At 38.6% G+C, this 8,997-nt stretch overlaps 1 long non-coding RNA gene across 1 annotated transcript; it reads right to left on the bottom strand.

The window, feature by feature from the left end:
- LOC110395128 lies at positions 3,701-8,274 on the bottom strand. The gene is made up of 4 exons (XR_002436183.1): positions 8,227-8,274; positions 6,221-6,277; positions 4,694-4,849; positions 3,701-4,318 (listed from the first exon to the last, which is right to left on the bottom strand). It is a non-coding gene; the product is annotated as an uncharacterized LOC110395128 (long non-coding RNA).

Raw genomic sequence — 8,997 nt, 5'->3', positions numbered from 1 at the left:
AATTCTCACACTTTTCAGAGAAAATGGATCTAAACGGGCAGAATCAAGCTAGGCACTTCACGTTTCTTTCTCTCTTCAGCCTGCAGCTAGCTCAGTGAGTGTATGTTTGCGCATATAATGTTCAACAAGAATATGTGAGCTGTTTCCCGGCTTTCTGGGCCATTTAGGATGAATAACTGTAGCTATTCTTGGAAAAACCTTGTGGCACAGCCAGCGCAGGGTAGGCCTCTACATGTCCATCAGTGGAGGAGATTGTTTGACTGCCGTCAATGGGATTTTGTGCTGGCAAGGGGGGCTGCCACACAGAGCCCATTGTGGGACCCAGGCCTTCTCTCTCTTTCAGGATCAGATCTATTTGAGGACCAGGCACTCAATGCAGTTCGGTTTGCAGGAGGTAATGAATAACCTCTCATCTTGCTTTTTAAGGCCCCATTTAGAATACGCTTTTTCTGAAGTTTCAATGTCTGGAGGGAAAAAAAAAATAAATATCCATAATCAGTTCCCTGAGTTTTATTTTTAGCAAGGGTTTGGGACAAGCAGGAGAAGGAATGCTGTGAACCCAGATCTGGTCCCCTCGTCATCCTGATCCATGAGTGTGAGGGGGGAAGGTACAAATACGTGCTGTCTCCTCGTTGTTCACATGAACCCCATGTGCTGAATATGCCTTGGAGGGGAAAGAAAAGGCTTCCTATTTTAACCTCCATTCTGCTATGCTCACTAGTGGCTGTATTTCAGGCTCTCATGCAAGAATAGCTAGAATTGTCTGAAGATATGCAGATAAACTGCGTTCACTAGTAACAACCATAATTTATTTTAAAAATCAAATCTCTCTCTTTGTTACTGATGTAGAGACATTGAATGTTTAATTTCCTCTCTGAAAGGCTATAAATCCCTTGAATGGGGGCTTCTTTACACAAAGAAACACAGCACAAAGAAATTACATGGAAAAAAGACGGGAGGAAAATGCAGGCCAATTATGCTCTAGCTCTGAAGTGCTGCTGCCAAGGCTATTTATTTTCACAGACAGTGTTAATTTTGTATGCACACACACAGCTTTGCTTACTGATACCACAGAGAATTTTAATTCTGGGAGAGGTTCTGGTTCTTGTCACCTTTAAATTCACCTTCCCATTCACTGGATATGAAAATTATTTTTGACTGGAGACCTCCATGTTATTTTCTTACAGCTATTTCTTGGCTTTGTGTGTCACCATCTAAAATGTTTTGCAGGTGATCCTAAAAAGCTCCTTCTTGAATGACCAAATAGGCCAAATGGACATGATGCCTTTCCTCTGGGTAAGACATAAGCCAAACCTCCTCTCTGACTGAAGGTGCCAGATGCAGATGAAGACATGAAGCCAAATCACTGTGGTGATGGAGACACAGTGTGATGACCTGGCGTGTTCTCACCAGCTGATTTTTCATCCCTACTTTCCAGAATGTAGAATCTTTACTTTTCAGAATGACATAAACAGCATAACTAAATAATGCTATATATAGCTTCTAAGTGAATTGTTCTCTAGAACGTGCCCTGACCCTCTCTCTCCCTCACTGGAAAATTCTTGTTTGCACTTGTGGTGCAAGATTTTAAAAGGACTTTAGCGGTTTGCATCTGGCATCAGGTGCTTTAGCTACAGCAGATGTTAATTATGAGTTGGCAAGAACTAATGCTGAAAATCCAAGAGTGAAGCTACAATACGTTAAGCTTTCCTTCAAGGACTGTGAGAGTTCCTTCAGTATTCTGTCTCTCCTGGAAGGCACTCTTATAGATGTGTGATTGTTCATAATTTTTTTCTCCTTTGTTATAAAACATTCTTCTTCTTTTTTTTTTTTTTTTTTTTTGTTATGATTACGGCCAGTTTTCTGTGATTTAATGATACTCGTGAAGTGAGGGGGTGAAAGTAGAGTCGTGTATTTATTTTACTTCGTTTCTGTTTGAGTTTAATTGCTTAACTGAAAAATTTAAACATTGTTGAATTTGGAGGGAGGACAACAAAACACCTGTTAAAGCTCAACTCTGTAAATAAGGTTAATCTGCATAAATCCCTGCATTGGATTTTATGTTAATTAAATCTTTTGTGCTCTCAGTACACTAATTGAGGTGTGGAATGTCTCATTCTCCAGTCTCTTTGCAAGGGGAACTGCAGGTGCTGAGCATTTCTGAAAAGTAGGCCAGCATGGTGCACCCAGATTCAGAAGCCTCTTTGAATTTCTATTTACTAAACAAAGCTCTTATTTTAACCACGGTCTTTTGATTGTTTTATCCTTGGGCTTGCCTTAAAAACCTCTGTGAGGCCAGTAGAAGATTCTTATGAGTTGGACCCCTACTGAGGAACAGTATGGTGAGGAATAGTAGAGGTATCCAGAGAAGCATCATAAAAACGTAATTTTGCACTTTCCAATGAATAAATTGACTTTCTTTAGGAGATTCTAAAAAATGCCAGCTGAACACATCACATAATTTTTGGGAAGATGTTGCTGCCTTTCACGGGAACACCACCAAAGTTCGGGCCACTGAATAATACTGTTTTTTAACTTCCTTCAAGTGCAAACATGTTTCAGTTTGGAAATCTGATTTCACAACATGTACATTTTATGTATGGAAATCATCAGGATTTAGGTTATTCTAAAACTGAAGTGTTACTTGAGACATACATTTGACAAGCAGAAAATGTGATGAATTCTTGGATAGCAGTCCAAGGCAGCAACTTGCCTTGAGATTTATTGTGCATTTCATATTTTGAAGTTGAAGCCAGTCTTTTAATCTGTACCACGAGTGAGATCTGGTAAGCATCTAGTCAATATTTGGGGCAAAGTGAATTATTAGAGCACATTAAATGGTTTCTTTAATTGTGCTAGATTTTACTGATTATTTTTCCCCTCTGTTGCTCTGGAAGCTTCATGATTAAATATGTTTTCAGACATCAAGCCTCAGTGCTGAAGAACATTTGTTCATAAGCAGCTGTTGTTGTCAAGATAGTGTAAATAAAAGCACAAAATTCAGGTTGTGTTTCAGTAATACCGATCTAACTTTTGCTTGAGGTTAAATAAAGCATGGTCCAGTAAAACTGTAGGAGTTCATAGTGGGGTGTCTGCGATTCCATATGGATTGTTAGCTTATCTGGAAACCTTATCTAACTTCTCAAAACACTGAGTTAATTGTAAATAAAACTGTGAAAACCCACCAGAACTTATTTTCTACTCTCCTAATAGCCTGTACGTTTCCTTTTTGTCACTTAATTGCAACAAAGTTTTTTATTTTGCAAATCCTACTGCCTTTGGTTGCCAAATTAATGAAAACTCATCTATTTCTCAAGACTTAGAAACACACATAGCAAATTTCCATAAGGAGCAGAGGTATCATGCAATATACTTATCTCATGTAAAGGGTATGAGGTGACCTCACAGCCTTTCTGAAGTCAGTGACAATGCTGCAGTGGACACCATGAGAGGCAAAATAACCCTCTTTTGTGGCTTTAGATACTGATTTCTATGTGGGTAGATTAAGCATATACCAGCAGCTGACTGCTGCCTCCTGAACTGCACATGAATGAGAAAGATACTGCCTACTGAATCTGCCTTGTCCACCTGTAAGGTGACAACCTTTGTAAGCCACCTGTATCAAGCTAAAAGCCCAGGAAATCTGAGCACCCAACTGAGCTGCAATCGTGCTGTTTTGAAGAGTACTTTGGGACTATGGTGGTGGGCATAGAGGGGAGATTCTGTGGCACATGTGTGAAAAGAAGAGAGTCATTAGTGACATGATGGTAAATGTGCACCAAAATAAACAAGTGGGTTTGGTTGAAACATAATTAAAAAAAAGACTCTATCTACTCAAATGAGAAATAATCTCTTTCTTGTCCAAATCTAATATGAATGAACTCTACATTTATCTCTCTCTATGACATAGCAAGAGTTTGAGTAGGAGGAAAGTCTTAGAGGTTGCTATCCCACGCTTTCCTGACACAGTACATTTAATTTTCTTGGCTATAGTTTCAGTGAAAGGTGACAATAACAGCAGAAAACTCCTCAACTATACAGCTCAAAAATCTAGAAGCTAGAAGTCAGACACAAAATGGATGAGGAGGATTTATGGTTTTTTTCTTATACAAATAAGTAGCATTTATGACTAAATTTCAGTCAAACAGGGATTGAAAATTGTCACTTCTTCCAAGGCTTAGAAAAAACAATATCTTCCCATAGACCAGTAGAGAAGCAACCAGTAGAGAAGCCTTGTGCGGTGGACAAGAAGACCAAACAACTCTTTTTGCATCGTGGACTGAGAGACTTACATTTACTCTGCATTGTGCCTCAACGCCTACATTGACATGAAAAGAACAAAGATGTGTTATATTCCTCTTTTTGCTTGCTGCAGGTTATAATGTGAATTCTCAATTGGTACTGGTTAGAACAGCTCACTGCAGTAGCAGACAGAGCCACCAGCAGCTGTCTGGTATTTTTCCCTTTAAAAATGATACAGCATTCACACCATTTTCCATACAGTGATACCACTGATGCATGCAGTCTTCCTCCATTAGGAAAAGAAGGAGCTTCCAACATGGGGACTCAGATCCTGAAAACTCTAACTGCATTTTCTCCTGTGAGCAATCCCTATGGCATTGAAAATTGTTCGGGTCTTGTGGAGAAAAAAAGTGTTATTTAAAGAAACCACTTCCTATTTGTTTCCACTTACCAAGGTGTGTGTACTGTAGATTTCTGCTGCAGCAGAAGTTTTCATCCAGTGCTTCTATGCTTTTAACTCATATAATGTGTATATATTTTGCTGCATTTTAACTCACCATCAATCCTGTAGTACTTATTGCCTTTTCAAGAAGTTAATACTTGCTTCCTAAAAGATTAGGATAGAATGCAGCTTTTAGAAAAAAAATGTCCAGGGGTTATCACATAAAGAAGAGTAAGTGCTCTGACAAATTTCTGGAAAATGAGTTGATTTTCTCTCTACTTGGGGTGAAGAGCTGGAGCTTTTCTCCCCCCTTTCTTCTTTTTGAATTGTTTCTCAGCCTTCATCAGTATTAGAATTTTTCCAGGGGAGAGAGAGTGGCTGGCTATTCAAGAAAAACATGGCATGTACAATCAACACAAGACAGGATGCTCAAGAAATTAATTTATCCTAGTTGCACCACTGCCCTGAAAGTTTTCAGAAGCACTCATTCCTCCAAAATCTGGCTTTCCAACATGTTGGCCTGTCTGGGCTGCTTTGAGTGAAGAAGAATTGTCTTGGGCCACATACTTATAAAATAATGTAGTTAATGTATGTAATAGTTTAAGTTTTTTTTTTATTTATTAAAATGTAAAAAAAAAAAAAAAAAGAAGAGGGTAACGAAAACAAAAACTCAGCAGGTTGGACACATAAGCAAGGCTACATTTTTTCTATCAATTATATGGTGGAACCTGAAAAGCGAAGTCACTGGAATCCAGATCCTGTTTGCTTGTGATGCTCCTCTTCCCTTCCTGCTCTAAAGTCTGTGACAGTGAGGGTCTGGGATATGGGTCCTTCTGCCTTTGGTATCCAAGGCAGCACTCTGGCCCTCTTTGGCTTTTGTGTAGATGGCACAACAGCTGGCTCAGGAATATACATGCTTTAGGGCCTCTCACATCCCAGCTCCTCCTTTCAAAATCCAAACCCTCATCTAATATCCATAATCCTTCATGTCAACTGTTTCACATTAAAAAGAGATATATTTTTGGTTTTCTAAACAAAATGTCCTTAGGGCAGACCTGCTAATGATTAGCTGATGCAACACTGACCAATAAAAGTAACTTGTAGTAACAAAGTAAATATTGCCACACTCAATAACTAATGGAGTAATATCATTGTTTGCTCATTTGTAGAGTTCAGTTGTGAGAAGTTTTTAGAGAACTAAGGATGTAACTCTTGCATTCACCTCATGCTTACTTCAATGTGTTGCTTGAATTATTGATGACAATAACCCAGCACCTGCTGTCTTTCATTTGATTAACTGAAAGTACAAGCAAATTATCAGAATACCATGATTGCAGTTCTGTCTCCTTCACATACTCTTTATTACCTCTCAGATCATTCAAGTGAATAAGCAAGGTTAATATCTTAAAACATAAGAGGAGCTGAGCAGAATCATTGTCTCCTTGCTCCTAGCGTTTCTTTGAATACAACAAGCAGAGTGATGCTGAAAGTGACACATGACCCAAATGACAGCTGAATCTATACAAGAAAACTCACCACTGGGGCTTGAGGTCTGACATCAGGACCAGATTCAGGAAAACATACAACAGCAACCTAAAGAGCATGAAATAGGGAAGGAGGCATTACCAACATGATCTACAGGGTGGGTTATGAACACAACCAGCAGAATGCACTTACTTCAGTTTCAGTTTTGAACCCATAGCTTTTTCTTTGTCATTTTTAATATTTGACAAAGACAACACATGTTTACAGAGACCTACCTGAAAAACATCTCATTTGATGTTGTTCTGATTTTTGATTTGGCAGTGATTTATCATTTGGGCAACAATCAGTTTTAGAACAGTGGGTTTTGCCAAAGCTCTGTTGGCTTTTAGATTTCAGGGCCAGTTTATTGCTCAGTTCTACCTGAAATAGGAGAATTGTTCAACATTTTCTCAATGTTTATCTTAAAAATCTTATAGTACAGCTACTTTATTTGCTTGCTATAGCTGAAAAAGTCGTTATAGACAAAAAAAACTGACACAAATTCATTTTGCTCTTAAGTTTTGACAGAATGTAACTTACCTCATCTTTAAAGATTAACATTGGCCCTTTTGCACTCACTATCACTGTGTCTTTGGAGACAAATATTCAAATGTAAGGAGTCAGCTCCTACTGCCGTACAACTTTTTAATGAAAGATCTAAGTTCTCAGGGTGAAACTTATATCAAGTTTCACTGAACCTGAAAAGAAAGGTTTTCTCATTGAGAATGCTCAGAATCAGTTTCACTTGAGCAAAATAATTACCTGCAGTTGTCACAGGTGAAAAGTGTTAGCCAAGGAAGCCCATATGCCAGTCTACTAATTTGCTGGGAGACTAGGTAGAATACTTTGAACTGGATTTTGCTGCCTATTGGTGAAAATACTGAGTATGTCCCTTGACTGAGTCTCAAGATTGTATAATTAATGACTCCAGAGAGAGTAAGAAAGTTAAAAAATTCTTTGAAAGGGTACTCAGTTCTGAAGTGAAATATTTTAACATCAAATAATCAGCTGATAAGATCCCCCAACCCATTTAAATATTCAGTGCTTTATGTATGATGGTATCAATCATTCCCACAAAGCACAAGCTCTTGGCAAATCTCCTGTTTCTTCCTACCACCAGTTTTTACTTTAAGTATGAAGCACAATTTACTACCTGTGTTGGTATATGGAATTTCTAGTGATGCTGGTGAGGACTGTGTGCTCCCAGTTACAGGTATAATTTAGCCCTTTGGGCAGTTCTTCTCCAAATGAGACCCCCAGGGAATGGTACCACACTGTCCTCCCAAAGGAGCCCTAATTTCTGTGATTTCATTAAATTGAGTCCTCTTCTTCATAATGAGTTCTTCACTACTACCAAAAGTAGTAAAGCTCTATTTAAAATGTGATTCCTAGGCCAAAAAACAAATAAAATGAGGAAAATATTTGAAATAGTACCCAATGGATTTTAGGTGAAAGTGTTTTTATTTCCTTTGCATGGCCATAAGTGTGATTAATCTTGGGTTTCTCTGGGGTAGCTATTCCAGAACTGTTATTTTGCAGCAAGCCCATGCATAGACAATATTCTTCTATATAATTCTGACTTCAGCCAGTTCACTTTGGATAATTATCAGTAAGATCACATTCTTGATTGACTAATTCAGGAAATTCTCAACTGTTTGGAAAGTGCAGAAACTTTTTCTCCCCAGATCATAGTGAAGATCAATAATTCTTTTTCAATTGGAACATCCTGGTTATATGAGCTAAATTAGATGAAGCCAATGCTCCTAAATTTATCTTTATGCCTTTAAGCATCCTTTCCTTCCCTGCCTTTTCCCTGAGTTTCCCACCTGATGGATCCTAATGGAGCTTTATCTCATCAATAAGATAGAAGAAAATGTCCCTTGCTCCCTGTAACACCATAACACGATGGGAAGTATAGCAATAATAGCAGGGTGGCAAGGTCTTTGGCTGCAGCAAACAAAGACAAGCCCAAATGCAGCAGCTAGAGACACAGAAACAAAAGAAAAAAAGCCACTTACCTTTGGAAGACCTCAGATAGGCAGAGATCTTCAAATGAGACACCTTTGTCTCCACTGCCAACCCTTAAATGAGGTCTGGGAAGGGGTGGATCCTGGCTCCACCCCTTCCGGTCACTCGGGTGCATTGCGTGCACCTGAGCTCCGCTGGATACCAGAACTTAGTTTACGGTAAGAGGCAGACTAAGATAAAATAACCAAGACAGGCATGTATATTTTCTTGTGTTTCTCATTTAATCTAGAACTAGAAGAATTCCAGTCCTATACAGGTATCTATGAAAATAATGTGCGGCAATTCCAGTGCCAAGGCATAGTAAAGAGTGCCATTTTGGATGCACTATCTACCCTTCACATACATTTCCAGTACTTGCAAATGTGCTATACGATCCTATGTCACATTTTTCAGCCTCAAGGATGTCTTAGAACATCAGAACATCAGAAGCTACTTTGCATCTGTTACATTAAGTGCTTGGGCTTAGGCACTTGAGTTCTTCCTTACATGTCCTGAGCCTCAGAGAAATGCTTTGGCCATGAACACAAGTTTTCTTGAAGATGAAAGTGCTTCTAGCATTAGAAACAAGCATGGAATATAATTCTTCATTTCAGAAGGTAATGGAAGAAAATTCTGCTAAGTGCTCTAAATGACATAATTAAGGACATGACATGAACATGAAAATTACAGGACTCCAAGACAAAGTGAAAACTTTCCTCCTGTCCATTTGAAAGAAAATGCAGAGCGAAACTTGAAAATTCTCAACAATCTCCATTTTGTAA

This window comes from Numida meleagris, chromosome 2 (genome assembly GCF_002078875.1).
Source record: "Numida meleagris isolate 19003 breed g44 Domestic line chromosome 2, NumMel1.0, whole genome shotgun sequence".
In the NCBI taxonomy this organism is placed as follows: Eukaryota; Metazoa; Chordata; class Aves; order Galliformes; family Numididae; genus Numida; species Numida meleagris.
Note: the sequence above shows the minus strand (reverse complement) of the source record. Positions and strands in the feature narration are given on the sequence as shown.